The sequence below is a fragment of the Carettochelys insculpta genome, chromosome 10, assembly GCF_033958435.1.
Source record: "Carettochelys insculpta isolate YL-2023 chromosome 10, ASM3395843v1, whole genome shotgun sequence".
NCBI classification, from domain to species: Eukaryota; Metazoa; Chordata; order Testudines; family Carettochelyidae; genus Carettochelys; species Carettochelys insculpta.
The window spans coordinates 2,712,558-2,734,190 of NC_134146.1; positions in this window are offsets into that span (position 1 = coordinate 2,712,558).

Below are 21,633 nucleotides of genomic sequence, written 5' to 3' on the forward strand. Positions count from 1 at the left end.
TATTATTATTATTATTATTATTATAATTATTATTTAAACCCTTGTACACCAGGTGGAGCAAAGGTCATCTACAAGTCTCCTCCCCTTCACTCTGCCTCGGGACAAAACTTGTAGCCGACTCCAGGAGCACCCCAGTTGTTGCCCTTCAGTCTCAGTAGACCTTCTCCACGTTGTCCGAGGTCTTCCTCTTTTGCACTTTCCTTGCAGGTTCCCTGGGAGAGCCTGACGGACTCTGCTGGAGGATGGTTTTCTGAGAGCGCAGCCTTGCCGTCCCCACTTTCTTCTCTGGATTTGAATGTCAAGTGGATCTTGCCCTGATCGGTGTTTATTTTTTTCCCCAGGCAGATTTGCAAGTGATCAGAAGGAACGGCACGTGCCTGCATTCGAGGGCGCCCACCACTTAGATTTGACTTGGTCACTGTGGAGGACAACGTGAATGACATTGCAGCCTGCACCTAAGCCAGCAGAGCTCTTTCAGTTTGCACGGACTTCTGCCCCAGTGGCCGAGTGGGCAGAGACGGCTCTCGCAGGCTGCCGAGTTTTATTTTGCTATTGCTGACAGAGTTGAGGGGAGAGGAGGGCCCCAGAGCAACAAACCAGTTTCTTCTCCAAGAGCAGCCAGTGAACAGCCTGGGATGGAAATATCATCATTTCCAATGGGATGACAATTGCGCCGTTCCATCGGCTCTGAAGGCCTGGCTATGCCGGAGCTGGAGAGCGCAATCAGCAGCAGTAGTAGACATAGCCGCGCTAGTCTGATGAGCTGAGGCGCTAAATATAGCAGGCTAGAAGTGAGGGTAGCCCTGGGGGTAGGAGGTGCTTCCTACCAGGGTTCCCCCTAGTTTTTCCACCCAGGGTGGAATACATTTTGTTGTGTGCACCACCAGTAGCTGCCGACTGTGGGTGCACTGCTAATCAGCTGTGTGTGCATCCGAATCTCTCCTGGGCAGCTGCCCAGGAACTCAGCTTACAGGGAACACTGCTTCCTACCCACCTAAGGATATAGGGTACTCGGTGGGGCTGTATTTGGGGCAACTAGCCGACCTCGCTGCTGCCAGGACTACACTGCTACTTTTGGCACGGTAGCGGGAGCAGACCTGTTTGAGCTAGAAATGACAACTTTGCCTTTTCTGTGTCGACAAACATACCCAGCACCCAGTGCCTTTGGTGACCCTCTTCACGTCAAACCTCTCATGGGTTTCTCATTACAAGTTTACTGCTCACAGGACTGACCCTACCAGACCATGGACATTTTATAAAGCAAGCAGGATGTCGATGGACATTTTGTAAAATAGGCAAAAACCTCCTTAAAGCAGGTCTCTGACATGTTGACTTCAGTTCATGGGCAGAAGCCATCAATAATGAAATATCTCCCTTGTACCTCCAAAACTAGTCAAAGCACTGCACCTTGCTAGGGGCAGGATACTATATCAAGTTTGAAGTTTCTAGGCCAAAATATTTTTTGAGCAACGACGAGGAACATTTGCAACTGAGAACAATCTGGAGTTCCAGGGGAAAGGCGAGTGAAGATTGCTTTATGCCACCTTTCCCCTCCATTGATCCTGGGACCTACCAGGGCCAAACCATCTCCTGGTGAAAATTAGAGCAAACTGCATTCATCAAATTTTATACTTGTACTTATCGTTGTACCCAAGCAGCTCACTATCTTTAATATGTTTATCCTCACAGCACCCCGGTGAGAGCAGGAGATGTTATGAGCCACAATTGTACACACAGAGCCATGACACACGGAAAGATTAAGAGAGTCGACCGAGCTCACCTAAGAAGCCTGGGGAGGAGGGGAGACTGGAATGGAGACCTGTGGAGTCACAGATCTGCGTCCTAACCATTGGACTACTCTTCCTCTCTCAGCATTAATGGCAATGTGCGCGAGCTCAGTTTTGGTGGATTTTGAAAACTTTGTAGGCTGCTGGTATCACCACAACTCCACCCCATCCCCCTTTCGACTGTGCCCTCTTGCCCATTGGCCATGCCTTGCGATCCACAGCCTAGGGTAAAACAGTGCCAAATGAGGCAGAGAGAGAGAAAAAAATGACAGATTATGGCTTAAAGGAAGAGATGGGCAGGAAATGCCAGATTGTCGATGTCTGAGGTTTTGAACTGAGATCCTAGGGACCTGACCCCAAACCCACAGACATCTATTAAGAGACTTCTTAGGCTTCTAAGAAGACATCTTATTGAAGAGATCAACAAGCCATTGCAAAAGTGTAGAAGAAAGTGAGAGTAACTCTCCAAACTAAAAACTCTCCCAGCATCTCCCATGAACAGATAAAGCTGACACCATGCAAGCCAGAGCTTCAGTTCTTTTTTCTTGCCCCACGAAGTGTGGTCTTGCACTTCTGCCAGGCCCATTGCATAAAGTCAGTTTTCTAGGGGTTCCTTCTGAAAACCTAAGTACCACTGGCTCAAGCCCCGCTGGGAACCTGTGTACACCACACAGAGCACAGTGGATGGGCAGTACCACCCCACTCAAAGGCACTCAGTCCAGAATAATTTATAACAGTAGGACATGGGGGACACGGTACTTTTGAGGAACCAGAAGTTAATAAATCAAGAACTCTGAGGTAAGATTCCCCCGCACCCAGTAGCCCCCACCTCAGCCCTGCCCTTGCAGCTCATAAGTGGCTGAGGTGTTCTAACCCTTTCCTCCTTCCCCAGCACCCCACTCACTATTTGTTGGTTCTCAGCTGGTGGAGGCCAAGCTCTCCAAAGGGTGGGTGGTAGCTGGGTTGTTCCAGGAGCCCTATCACCTGAGCCAGCTAAGGTGATTTTAGCATTGACTGCTGGGCAGGAAGACAGACCCAGAACATCCCTCTGGTGCCATGCTTACTCCACAGCTTCAGCGCAGTAATAGGTGATTATTACCTCTCTGTATTCTTGCAACCATCTTAACACTAAATCAGCAGAAAGAACTCAACAACATATAGAACCACTACCATAATATTATCTATTTTTTAAACCCTCTGGGCAGGGCTTCTCCCTCAGGGTGACTCCTCTCCCAAGGCATTTTTTTCCCCGGCAGGTCTTGTGTTTCCATTTCCCGACAGAACCAATCACATCTTAATGCCCCTAAAGTTAAAATGTGACTGTCCTTTAACCAACATGCTGCCAACTCACCTAACTCAAATGCAAATGAGCCCTGGCTCATTTAGGCATTTCCCCTTCCTCACCAACAGATGGCAGCAGCTCCCTCCCTCTGTCTCCCAGTTCGTCAAGAGATGTCAGTAGCGAGCTTCCACCATTCTGGCGCGTCAAGTCACCAGGCTGGCCCACGAAATATTGCCAAGTGGGAATATCTGGCCGGTTTCTGATACTTTTATGGCTCTGGAACTGCATAAGGAGCCAGGGTAGAGCCGACAATCCGGTCCTGTCTGAGTCCTGTCACACCTGCTCACCTTGATGGCAAATACTATTGAAGTTTTATATTCCTATTAGCATTCCAAAGAAAGAATGAGTTGGACTGTTTTCTGCCTTCTGCATCATAGACAGAAGAGTTAACCACATTCGGAAGGCAGATTCTTTAGTAATGGCGGTGAGCAGGGCTGGGTGACAAAGGGGTTTCCCATTCTGCTAGAATTTTGGAGCTTGGAAATATTTTCCCATCCCATATTGGAGACGAAGACAGAATCTCAAAAATTTTCAAAACCCAATAAACTAAGATGTGCTTCGCTTGGATCCAAGTGTTGTGATTTTAATCTTTTCCCCTCTAAAAAAAATGTTGGGGGTAAATTTACTAACAGTTTGAAACAAAAAATTCAATTTGAAAAGCCCAAAACATTGAATGTCAAAAGTGAAAAAATCTGACAGTCACAAAGCTATTTTTTACAATGTTAGGAAATGTGGTGTCCCTGTTCTTGTTTCAAGAACAGTTTTAATTTTGGTGAATGGCCAGTTTCCAGGACCTCAAGGTTGTGCTGAATAATCCCCAACTACATGTAGTGGTTGTAGGAACTCAGTTTGTCTTTCTTTCTAATACGGTGATACCCTTGCACTTGCACAAGGTAGCTTTTCTCTCATGAACTGAACAAAGAGAATCATAGAACATGAGAACTGGAAGGGATCTTGAGAGGTTATCAAGACCAGTCCCCTGCCCTCATGGCAGAACCAAGCACCGTGTTTACCATCCCTCTTAGATGTTTATCCAACCTGTCTTTAAATATCTCTGGTGACGGAAATTCTACAACCACCCAAGGCAATTCACTCAAGTACTTAACCATCCTGACAGCTGGGAAATTTTTCGTAAGGTCCAACTTAAACCTCCCTTGCTGCAATTTAAGCCCATTGCTTCTTGTCCTATCAGCAGAGGCTAAGGAGAATGTCATCCTGTTGGCTCTTATTTAGCTTGTGGGCCACTATGACCCCTAGATCCCTTTCTGCAGTTCTCCATCTTTAGGAGTCACTTCCCATTGTGTATGTGTGAAACTGATTGTTCTTCCCTGAATGGAGTACTTTGCATTTGTCCTTATCGAACGTCACCCTGTTTTCCTCAGACCGCAATACTTTAGGAATGCAGGTGTGTTTTTGCTACCTATCTAGTTAGAGGGGTATAAAAATAAAGAATCAAATTCACAGTCTGCCTGTGAAAAGACCTTCTTTCCCTGTGACAGGCCGAGGCCTTTGGCTAAGCAAACCATAAGCTGAGAAAGGTGCTGTCTCGCCCTCAGGCAGTCCAGACCAGTCAGACTAAACCAAGGCAATTCCAGGCTGTTAGAAAGGGGATACAATGTAAGGGAAGCATCTTAAAGATTTAAAGAAAATGCAGGCTGATAGCTTTCTGTCTGGCCAGGACCCACTGATCAATAATTGGGGTTGTAAAAACCTCATTTCTTCATTGTTTTGTAATGGAGCCCCATTTCTCTATTGTTTATCTTTATGGTCTTTGGTTGAACGTTTCTGTCTGCCGTGCAATTAATTCCACTGTGTGTAAACCAATTAAGGTGGTGGGATATAATTGGTGAGATAACCACGTTACAATGTATTGAGTTGGTTAGTTAAATTTCAGTAAAATGGCTGGTCATGATACAGCTGAGGATATCACTATATAAATTGGAACAAACAGGGAATAAGTGTATTCAGGCTTGCTGGAAGCTAGGGTTACAATATTTAAACTTTCAAAAAAGAGGACACCCCTAAGAGGGAGTGGATCTGTATCAGTATCTAGCAAGGCACGCTGTATTCACGTACTATATACACTATAACAGATTAATACAAAGCGAGTTGGTAGGCACTGATACAGATCCACTCCCTCTCAGGGGTGTGCTCTTTTTCTACAGTAACCCTACTGGAAGCTAACCACAAAAAACATGGACTTTGGATTTTGCTCTTCTCTGATCACCAGAGAAGGACCAAGGAAGTGGGAGGATGAAGGGAGAAACCGGCGAACACTGCTCACACATGCTGTTCTTACAGAGCCATTGCCCAGAGCAGAACAAAGGCTTCCAAAGCCCATCCTCTAGGTGTTCACCTACAGAGCCTCCCAGGGCTGCAGAGTAGGTTGGTGGGCAGAGTTTCAGCCTACACTATAACACTTTGCTGGTGGAAAACGAAAGAAATCACAACCCCTGTCAAAGAGTTACGCCCACAAGAACTCCACACGGCTGCAGTCCACATTCTTCTGCTAGTATGGCTTCCATCAGTTAGGCATGTGGTTTTGCTATGCCGGCCGAAGAACTCCCGTGGTCCTGCAGCCACTAGGGAGTTTTGCATTTCTGTAGCATGAACTAAGGGCACGTCTTCTGGGGTTCTATTTCGGGCGCCACGTGGAGATATGCCAAATCGAACTGTCAGGCATTGGCCGGTGACCACCGTACCCTTCTTGCTTGTGAGGAGTCAGGGAGGCTGATGGGGGAGTTTCTCCTGTTGACCTCCCTCAATGAGGACGGTCAGGTAAATCGACTGTGGATAAGCTGATTCCAGCTATGCAATTGTCGTTGCTGGAATTGCCTATCTACAATTGACTTTAAGGTCTAGTGTAGACCTGGCCTACGCCCATTGGTTTTCAATGAGGCTTAGGGTGTGTCTATACTTACCAGGAGGCTGGCGTACCATGATCGGTTTTCCAGGGACTGATTTTGCAGCATGTGTGAAGATGCAGCAAGATCGATCTCTCTGGGCTCAGCCATCAACCTTGGTATTCCACGTTCCCCTGTGGAGTAAGGGACATTGGCACCAGCCCCAGGGAAGGAAGTTGATCCTGAAATGTCTAGTCTAGCTATGCAAATAGCTAGAATTGTGTGTCTGGGATAAACTTCGATCCCTAGTGTAGAGCAGGCCCTATGCTCTTCATAAAAACATTTGGGGCTAAGGCCCATACTTAGGCTTCCCCATAAACTATAAAATACCTCCTTGGCTGCTGCCTAACCCTGTAGGTGCCTAAACTTGGTCACAGGCAGGGTTCCCCATAAGCTGGGTGCTTGGGCTGTCCAGCTGGTTACCGGAGCACCTATAGCCAGCAGTTTGTGTTTCTACTGGTGGTTCACATCTGTGTATGCCTTGGTGCATGTAACAAAATTTGTTCCTCCCACAGATGGAAAAAATTAGAGGGACCCCTGCTCACAGCCCAAGTATTGGCGGTGAAGGATCCCTAGGCACTTACGTTTCCGCCTGGAAAGGTGCATACTGCTGGCTCCTTCTGCACAGACAGTTCCCGTCAGTACCCTAGAGAGATTCATGCACAGGGGAAAGACAGACACTCCTCCCCCCTGACTTGCAGGTGGAGCCCGATTGGGCAGGTATGCTCAGAGTACTTAGTGCTACACAGCAGGAGGGGGCCTGGGAAGACAAAGCCCCTGAACACAGCTGCTGCATCGGCTACCCCCTCCCACAAATTAGGTGGAAGAGCATCTCTCTTTCCCCAGTTTATGGTAGGTGCCTCGCCCTAAGAGGAGGGTGGGGCTGAGCACAGCATCTCCCATTGGCTGGCTAAGGCCACTCTCCAGCTGGTGGGCTGGCTCTGTGAACTGCCCACAAAGTTGCCTGACTATCCCCAGGCATTGCACAGGGTGCCGAGACACACAATTTGGCCTGGTGGGTCACCATGTTGTTCCTGTGCTTCTCAAGGGCCTCCACACGTACAGTGTCAGGATGCTGAGCATCGCAGTCTCTTTGTGGGCTGAGTCCCTAGGTATCTACATTACTTTGGAAAACAAGCCTGAGATTCCTAAGTCTCTTAGGCATTGCAAAAAGTAGAAGACCTCCTAAATACCCTTAACAACTGGGTCTGATTGGGTGGAACAGACCTGACTGTTCTCAGCCGGTCTGTCAAGGGTAAGACAGAAGCAGAAGCACAATGCCCGGAAGGTTTGCTGTATTCTTAACAGAACCAAATAATTAGGAGTGGGAGAGGCCATTGCCTCCTGCAATGGATTCTGGGAAGCCATGCTACAAATAGAGGATAAAATGTACCACCTGAGCACCACCAGAGACCAAGCCAAAGAGATTTACCCAGTGACTCCTGAGCAGTTTCAGAAACTGGCACCTCATGAGTATCTCGCTTCTCACTGCCTGCTGAGCGGAAAGTGGAAAGAGACCCAACAGCATCAGCTGGGATTGATGCAAATCCACAGTGGCGAGTCACCCCAAGAAGACTCTATAAAATGGATGCCCTTTTAAAGTGAGGTCCAGGTACATTCTGCTTTGAGGGCTGCATCCTAACAGGGAAACGCAGGAAAAATATCTGGGCTGCTGTCCCGTCACTGAGTGCTTTGGGTACTCCGTGTGGAAGGTGCATAGGGATTTCCCCTATCCAATTTCCCATCTCTTACTTAGTTATGCTGGGGCGGCAGGCCAGTTCACTGACTGCAGAGCTCTGGAGCCTTGAGTTAGCTCTGCCACTGCGTTGCATCACCTTGGTCACGTCGCTTTTCTGCTCTGGGTCTGCGGTATATTTTTCTCCTCTTTTCCTTGAGTATTTTAAATGGGAATGAGGATACTGACCATTCTTTGTAACATGCTTTGAGATACAAAAACAAAAGTGCTGTTTAAGGGCTAGGTATTATCATTATCCTCCACTCTTCTGCTTCAACCAGCTTGCTATACGGGCAGCCATTTTCAATATGCATAATAACGGAGAGTACTGTGCGGAGGGTCAGGGGGTACTGGGGGGTCCTACCCGGAGCTGAGCATTAGAAAATTTCCATGACGTTCCTCACGTGGCTTCCTGCCAAAAGCCTTCCTCCTCCCTCTGCCTCAACTGTGCCTTCTGTGAAGTAACACTGACCTGCCATGGCTCCCTCGATGCCAGGCACAGTGGCAGGAGAAGTAATTACACTGAAACACACAAGCGGTCTCTCACTGTCCACCTCCCTCTACCCTGGTGCACTTGACATAATGTTGAACAACCCCTTTAATCTGCGATGGCAAGAGTCATCCGGCCTTGCGTACAAAGGCATGTCAGACAGATGTATCTGTGAGCTTAGTGGGCAGCTCATAGGTATGCATAAGCAGATGGACAGCAGCCCAGTGGTATGAGCCCCTGAAGGCCAGTTTGCGTCCATCAGATGTAATCTCTGAGATCCTTACCAACCATGGCCTTTCAAACGCACTACGATAACGCTCGGGGTCTGCAGGCGTCCCGTCTGTCAAGCCCAAGTCATTTGTCTTGTTAATAGATGAGGCCATGTTATTTTGTGTCGAACATATTCAAGGCATGTGTGCTTTATGGGACCGCCCTGATAACGGGGTAGGAACCTTTCTCCTCCACTAATCCATCTCTTTGTGCCAAAAGGCCCTTTCCTGCGGAGGAACAATAGGAGTTGCATGTCATCATTAGTTTAAAAATTATAAAAGAAACCTTCCATCAGTGCGGGCACAATTACCGTCCCCATTTGCCTTCTCCACCTCATTAAAAGGAAAATGTTACAATTAAAGTGCAGACTGGAGGAGCAGATTAATGTCCTGTTTCTAATGCATTGATGAATTGGCACTTAGTCAAAAGGGTTTTGAAAATATTAAATAGTCTCAGGCTTTTTAAGAAAACCTAATAAATAAAAGAGAAATAAGAGAATCTTCTCTCAGCCCTGGTAATGCCTCTAGTAATGTAGCTGCATTCCTAGACACCTGTCAGCGGCAAGTTTTTGACAAAGAAGAACAAGTGATTTCCTAAAAGGGATCATTTCTGTGCCGAGGGGGTATCGCTAGCGATTAATCCTAAGTATTATGGAATATTAATAAAATGGTGTTTACTTTGGGAATTAGGCTGGATCAGTTTTGTCAGCTAATGTTAGAGTGAGTTTGCCCACGGGTTACGTGTCCCCAGGCAGAGCACGCTGCACGCCGTGCGAGGTATTTTCATCACACGATCTGTAGCTTTTTTCTGAGACTCCAACCTGCCTCACACTTTTCACTGTGAATAGTTACACAAGAATCACCTTGGATCTGACTAGTTTGTACAAGTCCCTTTGACCCACTCTGGAAGTGGAAAGCGGACTTAACATTGATACAAGTTGAACCTCTCTAATCCTGAACTCTCTCAGATGGCAACATCCCTAATCCGAAAGTTTTCGGTCAACTGAACGACCACTTATCCTGGGTGTGGCCAAGTCTCCTGCAGTCCCATAAAGTTTGTTTCCAGCCACCAGTCCTGCCTCTCAATGTGCTGTTCTTTAGCTGTAATTTACCCCTAAATGTCTTCTAAGAGCCCAGCAAGAAGTGGAAGGGTGGGTAACGTGCTAGACAAAACTGATCTCCCGTGGTCCAGCAAATTCTCTTGTCCAGCACTGGTCAGGTCCCAAGGGTGACGTACAAGAGAAATTCAACCTGTGTAAATATGATTCAACTTACAGAGCTTTTATTAAAAAACAAGCAGTCTGTAGCACCTTAAAGACTAATCAATTTACTTATTAGGTAGTGAGATTTTGGGGCTAAGACACTCATTTTATCCTGGCAGTCATGTAAAAGAGAATCAGTTTGCTTCCTTGTTTGCTTTACATCACCTGGTTTGTTTCAATTATTGCACCATGAAGCTATCACTAATGATAAACGCATAAAGGAGCAAGCTGCTTTATAACTTCTTCCTGACATATCCTTTATATGTTCAGATTTCCCTTGTCACACGGCAGTTGTTCAAATGCAACCCTGAGAAAAAAGAAGGGCTGCAACAGAGTAAAGGTTGTGCTTGCATTAGAAATACACGCTCTGCGTACAATCGCAGAACTTTAATGCGTTGTATAATTGCTAGCTGCAGTCTGCATTAATGCTCTGGATGAAATAGGCAAGCAATTCCTACACTGAGAGCTTTAAGCCCAGGGGCCCTAGATGAATCCTTGCATATGAGCTTGCAATTAATTATTGTGCCTTGCACTTTGAGGACCAGAATTTCAAAAGTGCTTAACTCCTGCAGTTGATTTAGGAAGTGAAATGGAGGCAGGGCAGTGATGAAGCGGTGAGATTTTCCTACAGGCAGTCTAATGCTTTGCTATGAAATAAGTTTCTCAGATTTTTCAAACGCAAAATGGAAAGCCAAGGACTAGCGCAGGTACAAGGAAGGACACAAAGCCACAAATCTGGGCTGCTTAAAATGTGACACTCACTTGTACCCAAAGACTATTTGCCATTAACTTTTCTTTACGCTGTTGGGATAGACTCAGACCTGTCATGCTGTGTTAAGAACATGACTGGATTTGCTATGGGCAAAGGACAATATCTCATGCTTCTTCCACCTCATGATTTCAAGGGAAATGACTGTAGTATTGTCATCCTGCTTTTTAACAGGCTCCTTTTGACAAGACCATCCCACTGCGTATTTGATTGGCAGTCCCCGCTGGCAATGCAGTGTCTTCTCAGGAGTCAGAGCAGTGTGTGTGGGACTCAGAATAGAACAGGAAATGATGCTAGAAGTCATAACTGGGCTTTGCTGGAAGGGTTATGCAGGAAGGTGAATAGCAGGGCTGTTGTTCAGTGGCAAGAGGGGTGGGTGAAGCGGGTGGGACGAAAGGCTCAGCCAGTCATGTCAGTCATAACTGAAACGTAACCTGTAACTAAATCTTTTGGACATTCAAAATAGGGGGGCCCCACTCCCACCTCCCTAGTTCTGATAAGGGTTCTGCACTCTTCTTCCTCTCTAACGCAGCTAGAAACCCATGCGCTGAACTCCCAGGCAAAAGGCCGTTCCTGTCAGATTTCTGCCCTCCATCCACACACTCGAGTGGTTCCAACAGTGCCATTACAGAGCTGAACACTTCCGGGTGATGAGTTTTTCATGGTTGGAATGTTGGTCGGGGCCCTACCTATAAAACCCCCCAGACAACCTGGGACATACTTGTCTGAGTGCTGGCACACATACTTTCAGCTCGGTGGAAGACAGAAGGAGCAGCTCTTTCCCAGGGATGCTTTGAAACTTGCTCCTCTCTTTTGGTCCAAAAGAGTCCTGGTCTCCTGACCTGTAAAGCAAGCTGCAAGGGTCAGGAGGACCACGGTGGGATGTTGGAAAGCTCTGCAGTCTGTTTTCAGCTCCTGGCTTTACTGAACTTGAGAGTGCTACCAGAGGCCTGAGGTCTACACTCAAGTCTTGACAACAATACACACAAGCGACTAGTGAAGGCAGGGTGCAACAGCAGTCCGGTTGTATAACTCCATAGAATCACAGAATTATAGAATACCAGGACTGGAAGGGACCTCGGGAGGCCATCGAGTCCAGCTCCCTGCCCCAGTGGCAGGACCAAGTACTGTCTAAACATCCCTGATAGACATTTACCTAACCTGTTCTTAAATATCTCCAGGGATGGAGAATCCACAACCTCCCTTGGCAATTTATTCCACTCTTTGACCACCCTGACAGTTAAGAACTTTTTCCTAATGTCCTACCTAAACCTCCCATGCTGAAGTTTAAGTCCATTGCCTTTTGTTTTATCCTCAGAGGCCAAGAAGAACAAGTTTTCTGCCTCCTCCTTATGACTCCCTTTTAGATACCTGAAAACCGCTATCATGTCCCCCCCTCAATCTTCTCTTTTCCAAACTAAACAAGCCCAATTCTTTCAGCCTTTCTTCATAGGTCACATTCTGTAGACCTTTGACCATTCTTGTCGCTCTTTTCTGGACCCTCTCTAATTTCTCCACATCTTTCTCGAACTGCAGTGCCCAGAACTGGACACGATACTCCAGCTGAGGCCTGACCAGCGCAGAATAGAGCAGAAGAATGACTTCTCCATGATTCAGGTGTGTTGCCAGCTTTCCCCACTGATTCATCTGGTCGGGAGAGTTAGTGACCCAAGCACTTACCCCTAGAATGGAATAGCTGTGCGAAGTGTAATAAGCAAAACAGCCCGGCAATCACTGACTTTGATCTGAAGAGCTGGAATGGGGGCGAGAGCCTTGTGAAAATGATTTTCTTTCTTGCGCTCATGTGGAATACAAATTTTCCGCAGCCTGAGCTTTGGAAAGCACTGGCTCCTGCTATTTCCTGGGCAGCCGAGAAGGCAGCACAGCTGGGAGCAATGGGAAAAGCTCCAGTCACCTGGAATGTTAAACCAAAGAGAATCTGATCCCTTCCCCAAGGAACAAGTTCTTGGGAGTCATTTTGCTTCCGTCATATGAAATGGGGCTGAAAGATAAAGTCAGGTAAATGATTTCCTAATTTTCAGCCTGTCCTCAGCTGCCAGAAGAGACTCTTTAATCACGCTCACATAGTGAGCAATGGCAGATATAAGCACTTACCTTCCTTGTGCTGCTCAAAATCTGATTCCAGCACATGCACAGAAGCCCTCACTAAATTATCGTTTATTCTCAGTCACTGCTTTATCAGGCATGAATCCTTACGGCTAAATGTGTAATTACAGCCGGGGGATGAGAGCTGCTCAGCCAACACATCAGCTGATATTAGATTCCACTGGAAAAATAAGACAAACGCAATTCCTGTTCCATCCACATTGATGGAAATGAGAAGTGTCGGCCTGGCAACACGTCTACACCGACAGCTGCCGGGCTGGTAAGGATGTGCATGAGAAGTTGCAGGGATCAGAAGCCTGGATGGGAATTATTGTTTTACCTGAAAAAAAAAATAATAATAATAACAAATGCTCTTTGTTTTCATCAAAATTCTTCATTCCTTTTCCAATTTTTGTCCCCACCCTCCAAAAAAAGCCCCCAAGCCTCAAATCAATGTTACAGCATTTCCAGTCACCAGACCCTGCCCCTTTTACCAAAAGACAGGGTTCTTGCAAATGCTTTAGTTTTCCCCCTGAAAAACCAGTCTCCCAAATGTTTACAATGGAAAATTGGCAACCAGTGCTGATGTGCAGCTGTCAGGAATGAGGCCAGTGTAGGCATACCCGTAAGCAGTTAGGTGCGTAATAACGCATGGAAAGACAGGAGGTCAGGAATATCACAGGTGTTACTGCAATTGGGGTAGCTTTAATCTAAGTTATGTGGCGAACAACGTGAGTAGCTACCAGGTGTTCTGGGTGGGCACATGTCCATCACGCCGGTGTAGCTGTACCACACAGAGGTACCAGGACTCAGAAAATCAGCACCTGTGTCTGCAGAAAGCAGCATCTGGGGGGCATACAGGAAACCCCCATGCAGGAGTAAGCACGAGTCGGGAGACACTTGCTATTTCCTATTACTGTGGGGGGGAGGAAACGAAGGTTGTTCACCTACTTGGACATGCAACATCAGCCTCTGGACAAAAGAAAATGCCTTGGCATATCCATCCAATACTCCGATTCTCTACACATGTACTGTGGGGAGGGTCAGGCAGGGGCTAAGTGCATTCTAGGTAGAAACTCAACCGTGAACTGGGGTTTTAGGCTTAATTGTGTTTCCCTTATTCTGACAAAGATCCTTGTTCTGTCTGAGAAGAAAGAGGCTCTTTCTGTTCTTTTTTCCTACCGTTTGGATCTCTCTAATCCAGCACCCTCTCGTCTGCCAACATCTGCAACCTGGCAAGATTTGAGTTAGCTGGACGACCTCTTATCGCAGGAGTGGCCAAGTTTCCTGTGCTCCCATAAAGTTGGTTTACAGCCACCAGTCCTGGCTCTCAGTGTTCTGGGCTGTTGTTCAGCTCTAATTTACCCCTAAATGTCTGCTTAGAGCCCAACAAGCCGTGGAAGTGGTGGTAATGCTGCTAGACAATATAGACCTCCCGTGGTCCGGCAAATTCTCTCGTTCGGCTCCGGTCAGGTCCTGCGGGTGTGAGATTAGAGAGGCTCATCCAGTTCTGCCCGCCTGGTTACAACCAAGGTGACATGCATACCCAGAGATTCCTCTGCCTTTGCCTGACAAGCAACATGGGGCTGAGAACGCAAGTTACAACGGAGCGAAGCAGATGGGCTACCACATCTGTCAAGCAAAATAACAGCTCCTGAAAGAGTATGAAGAAGGAAATTCTCCAGACAGTTATGTCTAGCAGGCTTGGCTGAAACCCATTGCTGCTTTTCCTTCAAGGAAGAAGAGAAGAAAAAATGAAAAGAAAGGAGTTAATGGGCTCGATTGAACTTGGCTGAAAAACTAGGGAAAAAGGTGTGTGTGTCAGGGGAGGGGGCGGTAACTGCTGAGGCAGCTCTATTCTGTGTTTTTGAACTTGAAGCTTTGAAAAGAGATGGGGAAATATCTGAAGGCATTAACGAGGACCACTGGGAAATTATTCAGGAGGAGCTTTTCATGCTCTTGACTTTGGAAAACTTTTGTGTGCGCGCGCGCGTGTGTGTGTGTGTGTGTAGGTACCCGCCTCCCCCATTCCTTTGGGCTTTTGAATTTTTAAAAGGGACTCATTGACCCGGCATCTTGCAGGGGTAAATCAACAGACAGAGCTGTGCAAGCAAATGTTATTTTGTTGGCGAGCATCGCAAAGCATGTAATTAAACATGAAGGGCCAGGTCCCGGAGCGCCTCATATGAAGGAATGTCGCTCCCTTGGCCTAAAACACTTTTGCTTAAACCAACAACAACCGGTTTTTAGTTTGGGGTTCTGCGTGCACATGTGTGCGCGGGGGGGAGGTGGTGTTTGATCTGATGAAAAAATGAAAAATGTTCAAGACAGTAATAGACAGTTCCCAGGAACATGGTTCAATTATTCCACTTACTAATTTGCCCTAAAAATTGGTGGATGGGAATTTTTTGAGCACTGTGCATGAAATGGGAGAGACCCCAGCATAGTACAGCATCTTAAAAGTCTCTCCTTCAAAATATGCTCAAGCACACCTGATTCCTGCTGAAACTATGGGTGCTCCCCATGTTTGAATATCAGGCGGCTTATTTCAGGGCCCAAATAAGAATTTCTGGAGCTTGGCTTTAGCCAGCTGCAAACTCCTATGGATTTTTTAAGCAATTCCATGTGTGGTACCAACCGCCACTTTCTCCCGTCCAGTAGATATATCGGAGGCCTAGCAGCAGCTCCTGCATTCTCTGTCCAAGCTTGCTCTTCCAGATGCATGCAAGTGGTTACTTTGTGGTACGTCAATGCTTTCAAAACAGCTCGTCTGGCACAGAGCGGAGGCCAGCAAGATTCATGCTACCTCGGGAATAGAGCACCACTGAAAACAACAACAAAAGTGCAGGGCTGATATTTCTTTAATTATTGGCTTTAGTAATTGGCTAGAAGATGGCCGGATAGTTGGGATGAAAATAATCGATAGTTCTTGGCCGCTAATGAATGATTTTCCACCAATCACCTGTGCAAGAGGGTTTCATTAGAAAACAAAACTAACCAAACAAAAAAATAAACAGCCAGAGCTTATGAAACTGCCAGGGGCTGGATTTGGGACTAAAATGACACCTCACTGAAACTGTGATTTTGGTACGTGGATTTTTCTTGTCATTATTTTCACTCTGGCTGATTGAATAACAATAGTTAGCGATACTTCACGTGTTCTGTGCTTTCATTCAGCAAAAGACTTGGGCCCCAATTCAGGGCTTAAAGCTAAGCATGTGCTTGCTTCAGTTCTATTGGTATCAATGACACAGAAGCTTGTGCTTCGGTGCTTTCCTGAGTTGCAGCCTATAGCGTGTGAAGTCAACAGGACTATGCATGTGATTAAAGTTAAGCACGCTCTTACTGTGCTTAAGCAGAGCCATACAAAGATACCTTAACCCCAGATAGTCCCACTGAACTCTTTAGGTTACTTCGATTTTACTGAATGTAAAGGTATCACAGCCTGTGTCTCGATAAATAAGCCCCAGAGAATCGGGAGACCTATCTGAAGCCCCGGGGGAGAACCAGGACTAGCGACCAAGTGTGAAGATATCAAACCCTGCACCCCATCGATAGGACCACATTGGTTCCCCTCTTCATTTTACAGATGAGCCCCAGACAGGCCCAGAAATAAGACAGTGACACAGTTAGTAACGACTGCACCATTTCTAGCTGTGGCTGGAGATATTTGGCAAGGCTGGGCGAGACACCCGAGAAATGTGCTTACTTGTGACATTCCGATTCGAAGGCTCTGACTTCTGATCACTTGCCACCAAGAACAAACCATTCAAGTGCACGCAGTGGTGGGGGTGTAGGTCCTTGGGAATGCGGAACACTGCAGAAGCCCAATTTCTTATTCTCTAGGTGTAAGGCAGAGGTGGTATTTTTGAGAGGGCCTCTTCCCTGGCTGACTGTTTGGAGGCTGGTCACATCTCTGCTTGCTGACCCTGAGAGGCTTTACTTTGTCTCCCCGCCGAGAGAGCGGGGGAAGAAGGATCTGAAATCACTTCAGCAGAAAAGGGGACACTTACAAAGCAAGCCAAATCGGAACCGCAGCAATGGCTGACATGCTCATGGTGAGAAATGCCAGAGGGAGGCAGCCTCCTTGCAGATCAAGTGCCACCCAGCGTGGTGTCGAGCCGCACCAGCCATGGATAGCACATTTCCAACCCCCTGTCGTTCTTTTATGCAACAAACCACGTTTCCTTCTCTCTCCATTCACAGACAACAAGCAGCGCTCTAGCACCTTAACTACTGACAAATTAAAGTATTAGATAACAAGCTTTTGTGGTTAAGATCATGCGCACCAGTTCCTAGACAATCTGATGCCCTCTGAGACTTATCTGAGGAAGCGGGTCTTACCCATAAAAGCTCTTTACCTACTAAATGAATGTGTTAGTCTCTAATGTGCTACAGGCCTGCTTGTTATTTGTGAAGCCACAGACTAACACGGTTCTCCCCCTCTGAGTCTCTCTCTTTTTTTGACAGTCTCCCTCTTTCTTCTCTTCCCCAGTACTACTGTCCAGACAGTGCCTCGTTTGTGTAATGCCTCAGACATTTATGAAAAAGCAAGTCTTTGGCAGAGCTCAAAAAAGCTCCAGCACGGTCCCACGGAGCACCAGTGGCAACCAGAACTCAGTTCTTTGGCAAGGAAATGGAGCCAGTAATTTCTCTTTCCTGTGAGATGCTTTCATTTTTCAGGACGGTCAGTGCCTCTTTTCATTTTTTTTTTCAGGCTGCAGCTGAAAAGGAAAAAAAATCACTTTATGTGCTCCTTGGGAGCCAGGGCCATAGATCATGGCCATGTTCCCCTGGAGACTGGAAATGGGCTTTTTGTGTGGGGATTGAGGCTGTCCTTCAAGAAAACTAAAATGATTCTCTACACTTTCATCAGGAGCACAGTAATTGAGATTTTCTTCCAAAGCTGGGTAAATCCACACTGCTTAGCACCTCTCTTTCCTTCTTGGCTCAATTATTCCATTGTATTAGCCAAACTGTCTGAAACAAGTGGCTCTGCTTTCCACTTTTCTCACTTAAAAGGGCTGGAGTCTTTTTTGCTGCTGCACAGAGGATGTCTTTGCCAGCTTCTGGCCCATAATGTATTTCTCCTTCCAAGATCTAACAGTCTGAAGAAACCTGGCTTTTATGGGAAAATCCATGCCTGGAACAGGCTGGCTCATGGGAGGCTTCAAAGTGGGTTTCTGTTTCTCTTCTCTTGCTGGGCCATGAGGAAAGGGGGATTGGCAGTCGAGGTTTTCTGTTCCAGCTAGCAAGACACAAGCATCATGGAGGGCACAGTTCAGGGCTGGCTGAGTGTCTTGGACTGTTCTAGGGGACAGGCTCCAAGGAACCCTGTGATTCTCCCCGGCCCTGTGCAGCAGCAGCTTGGCTACCAACCACGATTACTCTGCAGTCCTCAAGAGGCTGCCCCTCTGGCAGGTTTTAGCTTGCGACCAGTCCTTAACCCTGTGAGCAGGTGCCTTTCTCAACTGCAAGTAAGGGTTAACTTCACCAGCAGGAGCAAGGCAGTGCAGAAGATGAAAGGATTTGAAAGCCACCACCAGGCTTTGCAAATGCCCAGCTGACCCGAGGCCCTACCAGGCTGTGGCAATGGGCCAGGCAGGTGCAGCTTCTTCTCACGCTCCAGGAGAAGCGATCTCTGCGGTAGCCTCTCATTCTGCTAAGAGCTCCCTCAGCTGCCCAGAGAATGATTTTAGATTGGTCAGTTTCTGGCCTGGCAAAACAAGCCCAGGCACTTTGCTGGTGCTGGTGTAGCACAGCACACTATGAAAGAGTAGAAATTGCCCCTGGGAAGGACAATACACAGCCAATGGGCCCCGGGGAGGCACTCACACAGGAAGTGGGAAAACCCAGCTTCTCCCCTGAGCTAAGCCTGGAGCAACTAGTTAATCTGCCTCCTGCCCCTCACTCGCGGAGACCTTGTAATGTAACAATCTAGCTTGTCTTGAGTAACGTCACGTTACAATTGTTGGCCAAGCCCAGGGGAAATCAAACCAGCTAAAAGCTGGGTTTGCATGCCGTTATTAATGGTGAGGCAACAAACATCGGCTTCAGCCTTCTGGGATTCCCAGCTCCCTCCATGAAATGCAGGCTCTTGGAGACGTCTGCGTAGACGGAGCCAGCGTGTGACTCGCCCGCCAATGCTGGGATCCGGTCTAATCAGCGAGAACACGGCGAGTACCATTTTTGCAAAGCGTCGTGCCAAACCCATCTTTCAAAGGCAGCTCTGTTATGCCTCCGGCCTTCCCCTCATCCATTAATTTTGTAACTCTATCAAAACCAGTGATTGAGTCCGTCTGGTACCATTTGTTCCTTGGCGCCTGGGTAGTGATCGTGGCAATGATTGTGTTCGGAAGGAACAAGGAGCAGGATGAAATCTTTGCTTCCGGAGAGCCTCCGCGAGAGAGCACAGCGCACTGTGCACGTAGGACAGAGAAAGTCATAGACACCCACCACCTCCCTGGATGCTGCTACTTACCCTCTTTCCTAGCCATGCTCTTCAGTGGTGACGTGCCCCTGTGCCCCACCCCTTGCCCTATCCAAGCCCCACCCTTCCTCCATTTATGCCCCACCCCACAGCTCCTGCCCCACCTATGCCATGCCCTCTCCCCATCCCAGCTCTACACCTATCCACCTGCTTCTCTGGAAGCAGCACTGTGCGGACAGAGAGTGCCAGGTGGGAGCAGATGCCGGCGAAGGGCGTATGTGACCTCGCTACCCCCCCACATCACCCCAATTCACTTTCTATCCTTTCCTCTCTTCCTTCACCTCCATCCTCTACCCCTGTTACTATTACTTAACCATCAGGTACCTACTTAAGCACCCAGCCTAACAGCAGTAACGATTCCACTCAATCAACAAAGTGGCACAGCTCCTGAGCTAACGGCCTCTCCCTTTCACGTAGTGTGCGTGATATTCTGTATTTCCCCATTCTGCTCTGACCTAAATTTCAAGGGATTTGCAGCTGACTTCTTTCTCTTTGTGGCAGGCAGGCTTGTTTCTACCTGTTAAAATACAACTTAAGAAATAAGTGACTCGACCTGCCTGGTTGCATTGATTCAGGGCACTCTCTAAGCTTGGCTTTCAGATTCGGACCCCTGGCCGTTACCCCCACAAAAATATTTGTGCAGAGCACAGCTGTTTGCATATGGGATTACTGAGGCATTCTTGGCACATTGTATAACAGAAGCAGGCAGCAGCTTTTCCCTCTGTCTGGTCAATGGGCTCGTGGCCCACTTGGGAACTAATTGCACAGAGGATGGACATGCTTGTTCAGCTTCCACTGGAGAGGAGAAAGGAAGCAAGGCTTACACGTCAAAAGTCTTGTGTCGAGACCCTTTGGGTACGTCCCCCAGTGCAATGAAAGAAACCTTTGGCTCTAAATCCCAGAGCCTGAGTCACCTGACTTGAGTTCAGGTTGTGAGGCTAAAAAGTTGCAGTGTAAACAGCCAGGCTGGAACGGGATCCCGGATCCTCTCTTTGTTGGGTTTGAGAGCCGCTGCTACAGCCTACGCCTGATTGTCTATACTGCAAGTTTTAGCCCAGAGCCCCAGGTAGCCAAGTCAGTTGACCTGGACCACTTACGGCCATGCCAGGGGCCCCGGAACTGCAGTGTAGGTGTCTGCTTAGGGTGAGGATCCCACTTATTTCAGTTGGAAGATCTCAGCCTTATTAGGTCCTACCACCCCCACCACCAAGGAATGCTACAAGCCCTCTTCCCAGGCTGACAGATCAGGGAAACCCAGGGTTAGAAGGGACTGCAAGGGTCACCTAGTCTAACCTGACAGGATACAGGATTTGTTGGGTTGACAGGTGACTCTTCAGCCTTTTTCTGAAAGCCTCCAGTGAAGGCACTTGCACGCCCTCTGTTCCACTGTCCTGTTTGTCTTGCAAGTAGGGAGCTCGTCCTGAGATCTAATCTAAATCTGTCGGGCTGTGGGTTGAGCCCACTGCCTCTCATCTTGCCCTCCATGGCAAGAGAGAAAGACTTTTCTCCGTCTTTTTTTTATGGCAGCCCCTTGCACCGATCAGAAGACCGGTATCACAGCCCCCCTTCATCTCCTCTTTTCCAAGCTGAACATACCCGTTCCTTACACCGTTGCTTATAGGACTTTGATCATCTTTGTCATTCCCCCTCTGGATCCTTTCAATACACAGTACCCCAGCTGGTTCCTTACCCGCACCACGTGGAGCGGTATTCTCACCTCACTTTACTTGCGCGCTAGGCCTCTGTTAATGCAGCCTAACATTGTACTTGCATTTTTCTGCAACAGCATCCCATTGCTGACTCAGGTTGAGATTGTGAGCCACTACAGCTCCCAGATCCACCTCAGCAGAGCAGCTGCCAGGCCTCTTCTGTATTTGAGCATTTGGTTTTCCCTCCCAGGGAGCAGCACCTAATGTGTGGCTTTGTTGAATTTCATTCTGTTGTAAATAACTGGGGCCCTGCCCAATCTAGGGCCATGAAAAAGGCATTGCAAACCGTGAAATCGGATCTCTCCCTGTGAAATCTGGTCTTTTGTGTGCTTTGACACTATACCAGACAGATTTAATGGGGCAGACCAGCATTTCTCCGGGCGGGGGCCTTGGCACAAGAGGGAGGTGTGTGAGACATGGTTATTTTAGGGGTGCCACGGTGTTGCCCCCTTACTTCTCTGCTGCCATCTGAGTTGGGCCGCGGCTGTTGGCAGCACAGCCCCCAACCGCTCTGAAGACAGAGCTCTGGGAGCAGCAGCGCAGAAGGAAGTGGGGCGACCACAAGGTGAAAGCTGCTGAGCCCCGGTGCAGCTCCCTGGTAAGAAACTGGTGGTGTGGTCCCAGGGCACCAAGGAGCCAGCTCCAGTGCTCAGGCATCCTGGCAGCCCCGGTCAGTCCTGGGGATCCAGCGTCCCCACAGCCCCGGTCAGTGCTGGGGAGCTGGCAGCCAAGCAGCAATCCCAGGCTCCAGGTCCCCCCCATGTCTCCAAT